This window comes from Triticum dicoccoides, chromosome 3A, assembly GCF_002162155.2.
Source record: "Triticum dicoccoides isolate Atlit2015 ecotype Zavitan chromosome 3A, WEW_v2.0, whole genome shotgun sequence".
Classification (NCBI taxonomy): Eukaryota; Viridiplantae; Streptophyta; class Magnoliopsida; order Poales; family Poaceae; genus Triticum; species Triticum dicoccoides.
In genome coordinates, this window is record NC_041384.1 from 424,886,249 (window position 1) to 424,898,794 (window position 12,546).

Here is a 12,546-nt window from a genome sequence, read left to right on the forward strand (position 1 = left end):
GGGGGGGAGTGAGAGGGGTCGGGGCGGCGCGTGGCGTCTCCAGAGGCGTCCAGACGAGGAGGGGAGAGGGCAGGCAGGCAGGGAGGCTGGTGGCGTGGCGCGGCGGAGCGCGCGCGCGTCGGGCACGCGCCCATCCCCCTGTCGAGGACGAAGACGACAGAGGAGGGGGCCAGGTGGGCTGGGCCGGCGCTGGCTGCTGCTGGGCTGCACAGGGAGGAGGCCCAGGTAAGTTTCTCCTCTTTTGTCTCTTTTCTAATATTCTGACATATGTTTTGATTTAGTAATAACACTAAATCAATTTATTTCCGTATGCCCATTTTTGTAGGAACTAGTGGCATTATTCCAGAGCTCCCCAACAGGTGGCATAATTTTTGGACATATATTAATATATATAACTAATATATTTCCAATGCAAATATTTATTTATTAATTCCAAATGGCCAAAATAAATACTTATGAGCTCCTAAAAATATTGGTTTGATTTTTATCTCTGTCCAATATTTTCAGAGGGCAACATGAACATTTTCTTGGACCTTTTTGGAGCAATTTTTATTTGGGGTTATTTCAAAAAATGATTCTGAGGGTTCCACCAATCCTCATTTCAAAATTAAATGGAATTTTAAACATGATGCACAAATAACTAGCTAGTCTAGGTCATACCAGAACTAGGGATGTGACACTTAACCACCCTAGTACTCTGTCCAGGAGTTGCAAATAGTTTCTGGTGTTTGTAGGTTATGTGTTGGCGGCCGTGCGTAGCGCTGACCCTAAGGGTGGGCTATGTTGCGGTAGATACACCGTGGCACGGTGTACCGAGTCACCCGTTTGGTGTCTCGGGAACCCTGTTCACATCGTTCAGGGCCGTATGTGGAAACCTCGGCCGGACTCCCTACGGATGGAACCTGGATAGGCGATAAACCTGGACTAGAGACTTAAGTGTTTAGGTAGGCCGTGGCCGACACCCTCGTTGGGCTTCCGCTTGAAGGTTGCCGAGTACATGTCGTGTAAGCGGCGGTAAGTGGTGAAAGCGTGTATGAAGAAGTACACCCCTGCAGGGTATAAAACTATTTGAATAGCCGCGTCCGCGGTAAAGGACTACTTGGTTGCCTATACAGTTCATAGACAAGTCAATGGATACTAATAAAAGACTCAAGATAAGCGTGAGTACCGAGGATGGCCCTCTCGTAGGATGACGAGGGAGGATCCCCGATGGAGTATTGTGATGGTGAGTAGTGGACTCGTGTGCGAAAACTATTTTACTGGTGGAGTTCCGTAAGATAGCTTAGCCAAGAGTCAAAGCTGGCTTGCTGCATTAACCCCACCACCTTCTTGAGGATAAGCATGTATAGTAGGATCTGATGTAAGACTTGCTGAGTACCTTTGTACTCATGTTTGCTTAATTACTGTTTTCAGACGACACCGCCCACTCCGATGGGTTCTACGTAGACCTTGACGTCGACGAGTGACTAGCCACCCAGGTGGTGATCCTGGCCATGGAGGGCCTTATGTAGATAGACAGGCTTCGAGAAGCCTTCCTTCTTTCTAGAGTCTGTACTCAGACTAGTTCTTTCCGCATGTGCTTGTATGTTTGTATGACTTGAGTGTCGGGTCATGTGACCCCTATCTGTATGAACATGTTATGTATGGCTCTCTGGAGCCTTTAAATAAAGTACTTGAGTTGTAGGGTTTTGTTGTGATGCCATGTTGTATGTACTCATATCGGGCATATTGTGTGTATGATTGAAATGCTTGGTATGAGTGGGATCCGACAATCTAGTTGTTTATCCTTGGCAGCCTTTCATATGGGGAAATGTAGTCTAGTGTTCCTCGAGCCATAGTAGTCCGCTACAGCCCGGTTCACGGGAGTCCTGCTAGCCCAGCACTACTGTTCAGGACACTTGACTGGCCGGCATGTGTTTCACTTGGTTCCTATGTCTGTCCCTTCGGGGAAATGTCACGCGGTGACTTCTGGAGTCCTACCTAGCCTGCTACAGCCCGGGTTCCCCGGAGTCCTGTTAGCCCAGTGCTACAGCCCGGAATCACTCGCTAATGACCGACATGTTCGATGTGATTCATGTATGCCTGTCTCCATAGGTCTGTGCCGCTTTGGGTTCATGACTAGCCATGTCGGCCCGGGTTCTCTATCATATGGATACTAGCGACACTATCATATACGTGAGCCAAAAGGCGCAAACGGTCCCGGCCATGGTAAGGCGACACCCATGGGATACCGTGCGTGAGGCCGCAAAGTGATATGAGGTGTTACCGGCTAGATCGATGTGACTTGGAATCGGTGTCCTGGCAGCGTTGGCATCAGAGCCAGACTGCCTGTAGGTTCGTTGAGCCAAACTGGTCGATGTCGAGTCTAGAAATGCTTTAGTTATATGTAGGGGAATTGATTGTGGGAGGGAACGTAAGGCTCTTTTACTCCTTTACCCTATGCCTCTGATCTGAGTCATTCTCTTCTCATTCAACGTGGGTTAAGGACTAGGCTCTCTTCTTCTATCAGGTTCACGTGTTACTAATCCGTAGTAGCTTATAGGATTGTTGTTACCAGTCCCAGTTCAGTTTCTACTATTCTTAGTTTGTTGCTAATTGGATCAGAACCTTGATATGATGTTGTTGAGTGGTATTGCGAACTGTTGTGGATGTCTCAAATCTTTTCCTGAGCATTTACAGCTGTTATGCTATCCGATTTTCCCTAGAAATTCGGATGTCTTTACATTGTGGTTATGCTTTCAGATGGCCAACCGTGTTCAAAACCAAGTGGTTCGCCTGACCCGGTGCCTCGACGTGCCCGGTCATACTGCTATGTTAGTCCGGGTAATGATCGAGACGGGCTACCGTTGGTATCCCGAATACACCGTCGAAGAGCAGTTCCGCGACTTTAATCAAAGCCAATATCTCTGCACCGTCAGGATATTTCCTTCTTATCTTGGATCTATCGAGCCCCTTCACTGTTCCGATGGACTTGGGGTTACTGTTGAGATGGCTGTGCAGGATGCTGCCTATTCCATGATGACCATCTTGCGAGTCCGGACTGGCCTGCTTCGGAACACCGACTTCCGTTACATGCCAGCTTCACTTCCGGGAGCGCAAGGGTATCTTCAGGCTATCTATGCTGACTCCACTCAGGAGGACTCATTAACTCGTACCACTGCCGAGTTGCTCTACTACGAGATACGCCGAATATAGAACCGATATTGGTGCTTTCATTGAGAGCCTGCTAGGTGTTCGTCGTGGTTTGATGGGGATCAAAATCAATGATCAAGTGATGTTTTTATGGTTAGATCAGTATTGTATAAACCGGTTTGTTTGCAAACAATTTTTTCTATCGCCTCTTTTGTTTTGTCTGCAGATCAGATCGGAGTTGGCAGAGAGTCAGGTCCCGCGGTGACTATTATATCCGCCATTTAATAGTATATTGGATCCGAGCTACCCTGCGCGCCATAAAAATCCTGGAGAAGTGCGCGTATGAACAGTAGCCTGGAGCTGGCAAATTCCTTGTACGTGTCAAATGAAAAATTATATAGTACTCCAGTGCGTGTGGCCGGCCGACGGTAGTTCAGATCGGCGGCAACACATCAGCTAGGTTTGTTTTCTTCCCTTTTTTAATTCAGCTCGTAGCCGGCCATTGTTTGCTGCTACCCTTTTTGTTTCTTTAATTAAGTGCATAGACCTAAAGTGATACTGACCAAATTGAGTACTAATTTTGCAGCACGGTACCCTTGGTTTGGTCATTGGATTCTAGTAGTAGTCCGAACACTACTCCACCTAAAAGATCAAAACCAATCTAGTCTTGGTACTGGTTGTTAGTAATTATGTACAGACTGCTTCCTTTTACCTGCTTTGCAGACGCAGCTCCTGAGGACGTGCTGCACATCGTGGGAGATCTTGAACGGCTGCGTTCCAGCCAAGAACACGCACACAACATCAAGCTAGAGCAGCAGACACATGCTGAATTCGGATCGTTCGGTGGCATACGGGGAGACCTAATCCTTCTTTCTTTTCTTTGTTACTAGATGACCCGTTGCGCCGATGGCACAAGGGGCGAGAGTAAGGCAAGTATGGAAAGAGTTAACCTAAATATATTTAGGGGCAGATTGGTACACATGGATCATTCATGATAGAATATGATATTAGGAGCTTATGATAGAATATTTACAATGCTATTGGGAAGTAAGGTAGAAAGGGGGAGATTCATCTCATAGGCTTTATGCTTGTTGGACCATCGGCGCTGCGATTGTTCATAGTGGCTGGGGTTGAATGTTCTCATTGTTCATAACAGAAATCCCTTCAACATCATCATCCAGGCTCCATTAGTACTTGTGCAGATTGTTCAGCGTTGTTGTCAAATAACTGATGATTGAAGCAGAGGAAAGCAGCAACGATAGAAAATCATACGTAAGATCAATAGATGGATGTGCTGCCGGGTAATAATAACTGGGGTTACATAGGTTATAATATCACCGGCAGTTGTACAAAAGCAACGTATGGCATCGTCGGCAACCACAGGTAAGGTTCATCTTATCATAGAGGCAAATTAGATCTTAAGACGACAGGCTATGCATGCAAAAGGCATGGGTTGCTGTAGATGGTCCGTCTAGAGAACATGGACGATGAGAGTCAGGCGGTGCTCTGCGGTAACCTTGAAACAAAAGGCGCAGATACATCCTTCATGGATGTTTGCACGGTGGCAGAACTCCGACCAGTTTCTGGTTATTGTGGCTCTCTTGTCTGTTCCCAGCATGATACGACAACTGGTGTGCAGACTGCTGTTTGCGAGCTTGACCTTGAGTGTGTCATCATCTGGTTTGATGTACTCTTTCAGCTTTTCTTTGGTGTAGTGGACCTGAAAATACTGGCATGCGAGAGGAATTAATTGAGTAGATTGCAGAGTGTCATTTGGCTTTGAGTAAAAAGCTTCAAATGTACAGTTTAAATATAGTTATTTCTGTATGTATGGCACTCTAGTGAAGGAGAACAAATATAGAGGACCTCTGTAGATACCAATGTGTACTCATTACAGAATTAGTTCACGAAAAGTAAGTTGACACCAATGGAATACAATTGTATCACTTCACATACAGCAAGAAGAGCAGAAATGAGTAAGCAAATAAACATCCGCTCAAGGAGACCAGATCCAATTAGCTAAACAGCTGTAGAATAGATAGACCGTAGTATTTTCTTTACCTCGCCTATTTCTGGCATCAAAGTCCTCTGCCCTCACCCCCTCTCCAAGAAGCAAGGACACAACCAACATCAGCAAAGGACCTGTGAAAGGCAAGGAAAAAGAGCGATACACCCTGGCCTGAACCAATCCAACATAAGAAATGCAGACAGCTAACCAAGGAAGAACACCTAATTTTGAGTGTGTTTTATTGCTAATCTAGATCAAACATCGGTAAAGCAAAAATCTTAAACATTAAATCAAAGCAATTAATAGAAAGTAAATGCTAAACAGGGGAACCATAACTTGATGCGGAAATTAGAGATATTAGATTTTAACACTCCACAAGCTGTGGGCATGATTTGAAAATTAGGACTAACATATAATTATGAACACACATATATCACACTTGCAAAGGGAGACAAAGTGCAATTATAATTATGAACACGCACATATAACTACGTGACACATGGCAACCGCAGCAGCAAAGAAAAAACATGGCTGATTGGTTTATAAAATATAGCTTCAACGAAGTCTGCATTTATACATGGATATAACACTACTCAAATGTACAAATCTGGCATCAACAATAGAGCTTCACAAGTAGCCTCAAAGATTTCTTTAGTTCCCATTGCCAGCAATGTAAGCGGTAATATAGTTATGAAGAAACAAATGCTGCATTGTAAAAACAGAGCATCTCAAAAAGAAAAAGAATGAATAGGTGACATCAAACCTACAACAAATATATACCAACTATTGCCGGTTGATTTACTCACTAATCAGCAAAATGTACTTATATTTGAGGTTCTAGATTAAAAAAAAGCTTGAGAAAAAGCTAACAATACACATGAGAAGTTGAACAAAAAGGATAGAAGGAAGCGATAGAAGTATACCTTAAATCGAATAGCTTAATTGAGTATCTTGGCCAACCCTTTGTACCTCTCATATGTAGTTCTGAGGCAAAGAACGGAGAATAATCATTTGAATTGAGTGCACAACTGTAGACCTGAATGGAAGAGGAATGGTCAAGCACGACATAGTAGAGTAGGATAGTGAAAGCTAGAAATATGTCCTTACAATGATGGAGACGTGCTACCAAAACATAAGTTGGAGGAGATGAGGAGCATACTACATACCGGCAGCCTTCCCGGTGTCAGTCTTGATCACGGACACTGGCCTGATGTAGCCGCCTCCGGCCACCCGCCAGCACCCATGATGGACGACGCGTACCTGATTCCACAAGGAAGACGATCGAGGGCTGTCGCTCACAGCGCCCCTCTTGTCTTGACAGCCACCGCCACATGTCTAGGGAAACTTTTCTTTCCCAGAACTTGGTGAACCTTTAGCTTGTGTGCCTGAGACACTCTGCAAATGCCAAATGGTATGAGAACAATCACGATTATTTAATGTAAAAGGGAGGTCATTGTATTTACTGGTCTGAAAGTGTTGTATATGATAAAATCAAAATAGCTAGAAGCCTAAAAGTGACCCAACAATACTTTCAACAGGTTGCTATTTCTGCAAGCAGTAGTATGCTTTAACCTCATAAATCAAAACATAACATGTTCAGGGCCAAAAATGTTGACCAAAATAAAGCGGTACCAAGCCTATTTAAATTCATGACCGGTGCAGCCTCCTAGCTTAATAAATATATTGTTGTCAACAAAAGGTAGAGCGGTCCCTTTGGAAAGGGCAAAAAGGAATAAAAGCACGGTTAAAATATAGACCATTCATGCCCTCTCTCAACAATTTTTGCATCTCATCATAACTAAAACCTGATTCGCATCTAATCAGAACTAAAAACCAGTTAACACCTCGATCAATGCCAGCATTTAAAATCTAAACACCCTACAATCTTGTAATGCAACAACAAAGAAATCTGAATAGTGGCAAGTACTACTTACGTTTGTTCTCCTTCATTCCCCGGCATGTCCTATCTTCTGCCTCCCTATCCTACAATACAACAACCAAGAAATAGAGCAACTAATCATAAGCGCGTAGCAATACGACCAGAAAGATTGGGCTCAATTGAACTAATAGTAAGCAGGAGGCACGACGAAGATCAAGAATTTACAGGCATCTTGTGCAAACATGCAACATAGCACCATTGTAGCACTGCCACAAGTATCGACCACTCATTACAATATCATGACAAAATGCTCGTGTGGCCATTCTTATTCCAAGATATGCCACATCCTTCTATGTGGCATATTCTAATGCAAGTATGGACCAAGATATGTTCTAATTACTTGCCAGCACTCCAAGATAATTAGAGAACATGCAAGTATGGACCAGAGAATCGATTATATGTGCAAGCACAAAAGATAAAGTGGATACCCAGCCAATTAGCTAAAACTGTAAAAAAAACAATTAAACACCTGACTATACTTCCACTGAAACTATTGCAGCATAAGTAGTTCTTATCTCTTGGTCTGCACCAATGGACCCAAGGTATCATGCTCTTGTGTTAGAGAATACCATGTTTTCTTTTTTTATTCTTTGTTTATCTTGGCATGTGAAATGCAATTCACCACTTTGTACTCTGACCTGTTTTGCCCATACACCAAAAGCACCAGAAGGCTAAGATAAACAAAAAACAGGAGGCAACAATTAATTAAAAAAAACAGAGGATATGCTAATGAATTAGAAGTAAACATTTGGAAATATCCCTAATGGTAAATCTATCACGAGAAGTTTCTTATGATTCTTTGTAGCATTTTTTGGAGAGCATCAAACATGTAATCAAATAATGGGGCAGCAGATCAACACCCCCTGCAGTAAACAAACAGCCACCCCTGGCAGTACTGCAAAAGAAATCAAGTAACTGGGATAAGCACTGAAATAACCATAGAATATTTGAACAATTAGCATGGCGACCATGCTCATTTCGGCAAGTACATCCTACAATCTACCTGTGCACCACAATGGGCAATCGCAAGCCCCAACTCATGCAATCCTACAATCTAGGTCTGCACAAAAAAAACAATCATCATGAACAAAAGGAAATGAAAACATGAACGCGGCAAGGTTGATAAGCTAAACCAATACAACTATACATTAGCCCACTCGGGCGTATACATCGCTAACAACCATAGCAATATATTTGCAAAGAAGAAACATAATAATAGATCAATAATTCTTTCTTCGTCCTTCATGGCTTTTATGTGTGTGTCCTTCACAGGATTATCTTACAGAAGAGAGGTATAAATGGCTCTCTTTGCTAGTTCATTTGTTACCATGAGTTTGAGTTCTTCAAAATACCTGTTGCCAAACAATCAGTTAGGAAACTACTCTGCAAGATATGAGTACAAAGAAACCAGACTATCAGATTCAGTTGGCCACTCTGTTCCTGCCAATGCGCTCCATTAGCTACTGAGAAGATCGGTTCAATTGAAGGAAGCTTTCTAGCAGCAACATGGCTAAAACCATACGTGATTGCAAGCACAAAGGTTTGCTTAGTACAGATCAATTGAACCGTTCTTCAAATCCCCTGATTAATTTAACCCACACTAAAGAACGACTATCTTAGTCTTGCCCGTAATGAAACTAAGCTAAACAAAATCCTTTGATTAATCCGAAATAGCCATCAAGCCAGCGCAATCCAAAGTTCCAACAAACAGCAACAAAAGGAGACACGGAGAGAAAGAGGTAGGTGGATTTGAGTCATCACCAAGTCACCATGAACTGGACGAGCTCGCAGTAAGACCGCATGGCATCTGGTCTTGCAACTTGCTCTCACTATGGAAGCTAAAGCATTAAAATGTATACTCCCTCCTTCCATCTATATAGGGCCTAATGTGTTTTTCGAGGCTAACTTTGACCAAATATTAGAGCAACAATATATGACATGCAACTTACACAAAGCACGTTGTTAAATTCGTGTGTGAAAGGAGCTTTCAATGATATAATTTTCACATTGTGCATGTCATGTACTATTAATCTTGTCAATAGTCAAACGCGGTCTTAAAAAATGCATTAGGCCCTATATAGATGGAAGGAGGGAGTATATAATATGTTTGTATCTCTAGCATTACTCAATCTGGAATACTCTGCTTAGCTGTACAGAATGCATACCTATCGCAGACAAATACTACAGGATGACAGGTTCCAAGGATTCCTTGTTATTTACCAATGATCTGACATCACCTTCAGGAATCTTTCCCAGCACAAGTTAGTCCTCTTCAATAAAGCAGAAATATATTGCATCGGATATGGAGCATTGCAGCTTAGAAGCATCCCCTACAAAATACAAATCACCGAGAATTAGAAAATGATAAATCTCAAATTTGCAGTCATAATCAAATTAAAGACAACTAAAGTTAATGTCGCCCTATAATCTCTCTTCTTCTCCATGCCAGTGAAAAGTCAACATGAAAAGAATAAGAGTGAGAAGAAAATGAAAGACAATGTGCAATACATCATGATTGGCTAAAACATCGGCTAATCTAGCCAGCCAGAGGCTATATTTGATGACCACAGTTGAACAACTAAACTCAGGTCAACAACAATTAGGTAATTAATTAATTCAGTCCTGATTAAGAAAAAGAGATACAAAGATTTATTACGCAAGGGACTATACAACCAGTAAAGCACCCCTGTATCTTTCCATTAATCCAATCTATTCAAGATTGAGATAATGGAAAATACAAAAAATATCAACATCGAGACCATTTCTCCAAGGAAAGAGAAGCTAACAAATAAGTGGAACTGAACCACCACCTCCTGCTCCTTGCCATCAAACCACTGAATCGTTTGTGGCGCAAATAAGCGGAATTAAATCACCACCTCTTTCTTTCATTGTCATCAAACCACATAATTCTTTGTGGTGCAACACACGATGACTGAAAAAGGAGACCATCACTGCCATGTCGGGAAGCACCCAGATGGGATGGAGTTGATAAGCTGCACCGCGACCACATTTCTTGGGTCTGGATCAAGCCTTGGTCTGGATACAACCAATAAGGCAAAAAGGGGAAGAGCATGAGAGGGGGGGAGATACCTAAGTGACGGGCAGTTGCCGCTGGACCTCAAGGTCAGCAACCGAGAGCGCGATGGACTGCGGCTGCAAGCACCTAGTCCATCAATCTCCACAATACTTGCTGCTTCAGGCCACGACAACCACTGAAAAAAACTGCTTGTCAAATCCAGCAATAAACAACAAAAGAGGCAATTCAAAGGTATATAATGCCTTCGTCCCTGAACAAAGGTCAACTTCAGATTGATGTTAAAAACTTTTGAAACTTTTACCATTAAACACTAATATAAATTTGCTAAACAAAATGATTCTATTTGATTTGTCCTTTTATGGTTATTTCACTTGGTTTGGTATACATGACAAACGAACAATTAATACCAATGGCACTTCAGACAAATCATTGGTTGAGAAAAATCATGAGTACAGGAAAACGTTAACACACACAATGGAGCGCCTGTATTGCTGTAGTGTATGGTTGGAATATAAAGGTCATGGTAAGAAGGAACTGGGATATATACCTGGTTGCTTTAGCAAGACGCACCTGCTACCACCCTCCGATGTGCCTCCCTCTCCCTGTACAAAATTCTTCAGATTTGCACCTCACCTTTTGCAACAGTATGAAAGAAGAGGAGAGAAGGAGTTAGCGTACCTTCAGAAGGGCCCATGACGCTGCAGCGCCACAACAAGGAAGTGGGGGACCTTGCGCCATAGTCAAATCTCCCCTAAAGCTGAAGTGGCCCACGTCCGATGCATAGGCCAGCATCTTGCTGTTTTCCTCGTCCAGCTGACGACAATGCAGAGGCGTCCCCGGTGGCCTGTGGCGGCGTCTGTCCCCCGGTCCAATCGAGAATCTGGGAGGATATAGGAGAGATGGTAGCATCCTCGTCGCTCACCGGCGCTGGCTGCCGACCGCATCAATCACTTCTTCGCCACAACACCGTCCACCTCACCCCCCTGCTCCTCGCACCCGAGCTGAAGACCTCACCGCCGCTACTCTCCAATGGCGGCAGCCTGCGCCCAATCCAGAACCACAGCACGTGGCGGCATAGATCGAGAACGCGGGATGATATGAAGAGGATTGAGGAGACGAGAGGGTGGCGGCCACCGCTGGAGAAGCTTGCCTCCGCGCCCGCACGCCTCGGATCCGACACATGGCAGAGGAGAGGGGTGGCAACAAGGAGGGACCACCGCTCGGGAGCACAGGCCTGCGCCAAGGTCCGCGGTCTCTGGTGGCGTGGTCATCGGCCACGGCGAGCTGGACGGGCGGGGTGAGCGGCTGGGAAGGGGGCGAGCGGGACGGGCGGAGCGGCGGGGTGAGCGGGTCGGGCGGGGCGGCAGATGGGGAGGCGGCTAGGGTTCTACCTTCTACGTTGCACGGGAGCTGTTGGGATTTATACCCAAAGGTGAAATGACTAAAATGCCCTCGGAGGGGCACCTAATTAACAGGCGGTGGCACGAGCGATTTAAAGGCGACGTGGCCACCTTGGTCCTGCCTAGAGGTTCTCCAGGGTTTATAGGTTAAATTCAACGAAGGCGGACTTTGCTTTTTGCTAATCAGTCTTTCTTGCACTTCTCACGTGCTAGCACTGGTATTAGTGCTATTACTAGATGCAAGTCTATGAACACCCACATGTGTCTCTTCGGATTGCTACAATAAATAAACCAGATGCTATTAATCCTAGTAATTTTTTTACATGGGTTTATTTTCTCCGATGAATTATTACTCTGGTTTGTTCCATTCTCTACACACAGATCTATCAAATGGTGGCCGCATTAACGACGGTCACGTGGTGGTTCGGTTAGTTTCCGTACACAGTTCGGCGAACGCCGCATCCGGAACTCGGACCGACCTATGACTTCAGGCTTTGTCACGCCTTTACCGCATCACGCTGACCTCCCTACATCGACATTGACTTCGGCGCTAGGCCACATATCTTTAAATAAATTATTTTGTGTAAATTAATTATGTGAGTTTTTTATATATTTATATTACTATTTTTGTACTCCACTATTTTATGTGTGCAGGTAATCGATTTTGACTATGTTACGCGGTCACTTCGGCATCACCAGCCGACCTGCATGAGACTTCGTCATCCGCCGATCATAGCTTCGTCATGTTAACTGGACCAAGAACTTCATCTCGCCACATCGGTCGCGCATCGTCGTTGCTTCATCAAACTGAAGTCCACCATGCTGAACAGGTCGACTGGCATGGCGGCTTCATTGTCACCTTGCCGACTAACTCCGCCAGCTCGGCTATACTAAGGGCTTCACACTACCACATCGGCCGAGCCGTGTCACTGGAGTGCCGAACTCCTCGCTCGGACACCTCGGGCTTGGGGGCTGGGACCTCGGCCATGCTGAGGACCGCAAACCTTGTCGGATCTGTCACAGATCGATG

The 12,546-nt window shown here is 44.4% G+C and overlaps 1 long non-coding RNA gene across 9 annotated transcripts; it reads right to left on the bottom strand.

Annotated features, from left to right (window-relative positions):
• Positions 1–4,168: 4,168 nt before the first annotated feature.
• On the bottom strand, positions 4,169–11,492 carry LOC119268391. 9 transcript variants are annotated; one of them, XR_005133167.1, is made up of 10 exons: positions 10,795–11,492; positions 10,664–10,718; positions 10,170–10,291; positions 9,245–9,409; positions 7,549–8,139; positions 7,075–7,123; positions 6,307–6,535; positions 6,064–6,176; positions 5,194–5,274; positions 4,172–4,861 (listed from the first exon to the last, which is right to left on the bottom strand). It is a non-coding gene; the product is annotated as an uncharacterized LOC119268391 (long non-coding RNA). The 9 variants fall into 9 exon arrangements; XR_005133168.1 differs by having other exon boundaries at positions 4,173–4,861; positions 7,649–8,139; XR_005133164.1 differs by having other exon boundaries at positions 4,174–4,861; positions 7,075–7,974; positions 8,083–8,139; positions 9,300–9,409.
• Positions 11,493–12,546: the final 1,054 nt, after the last annotated feature.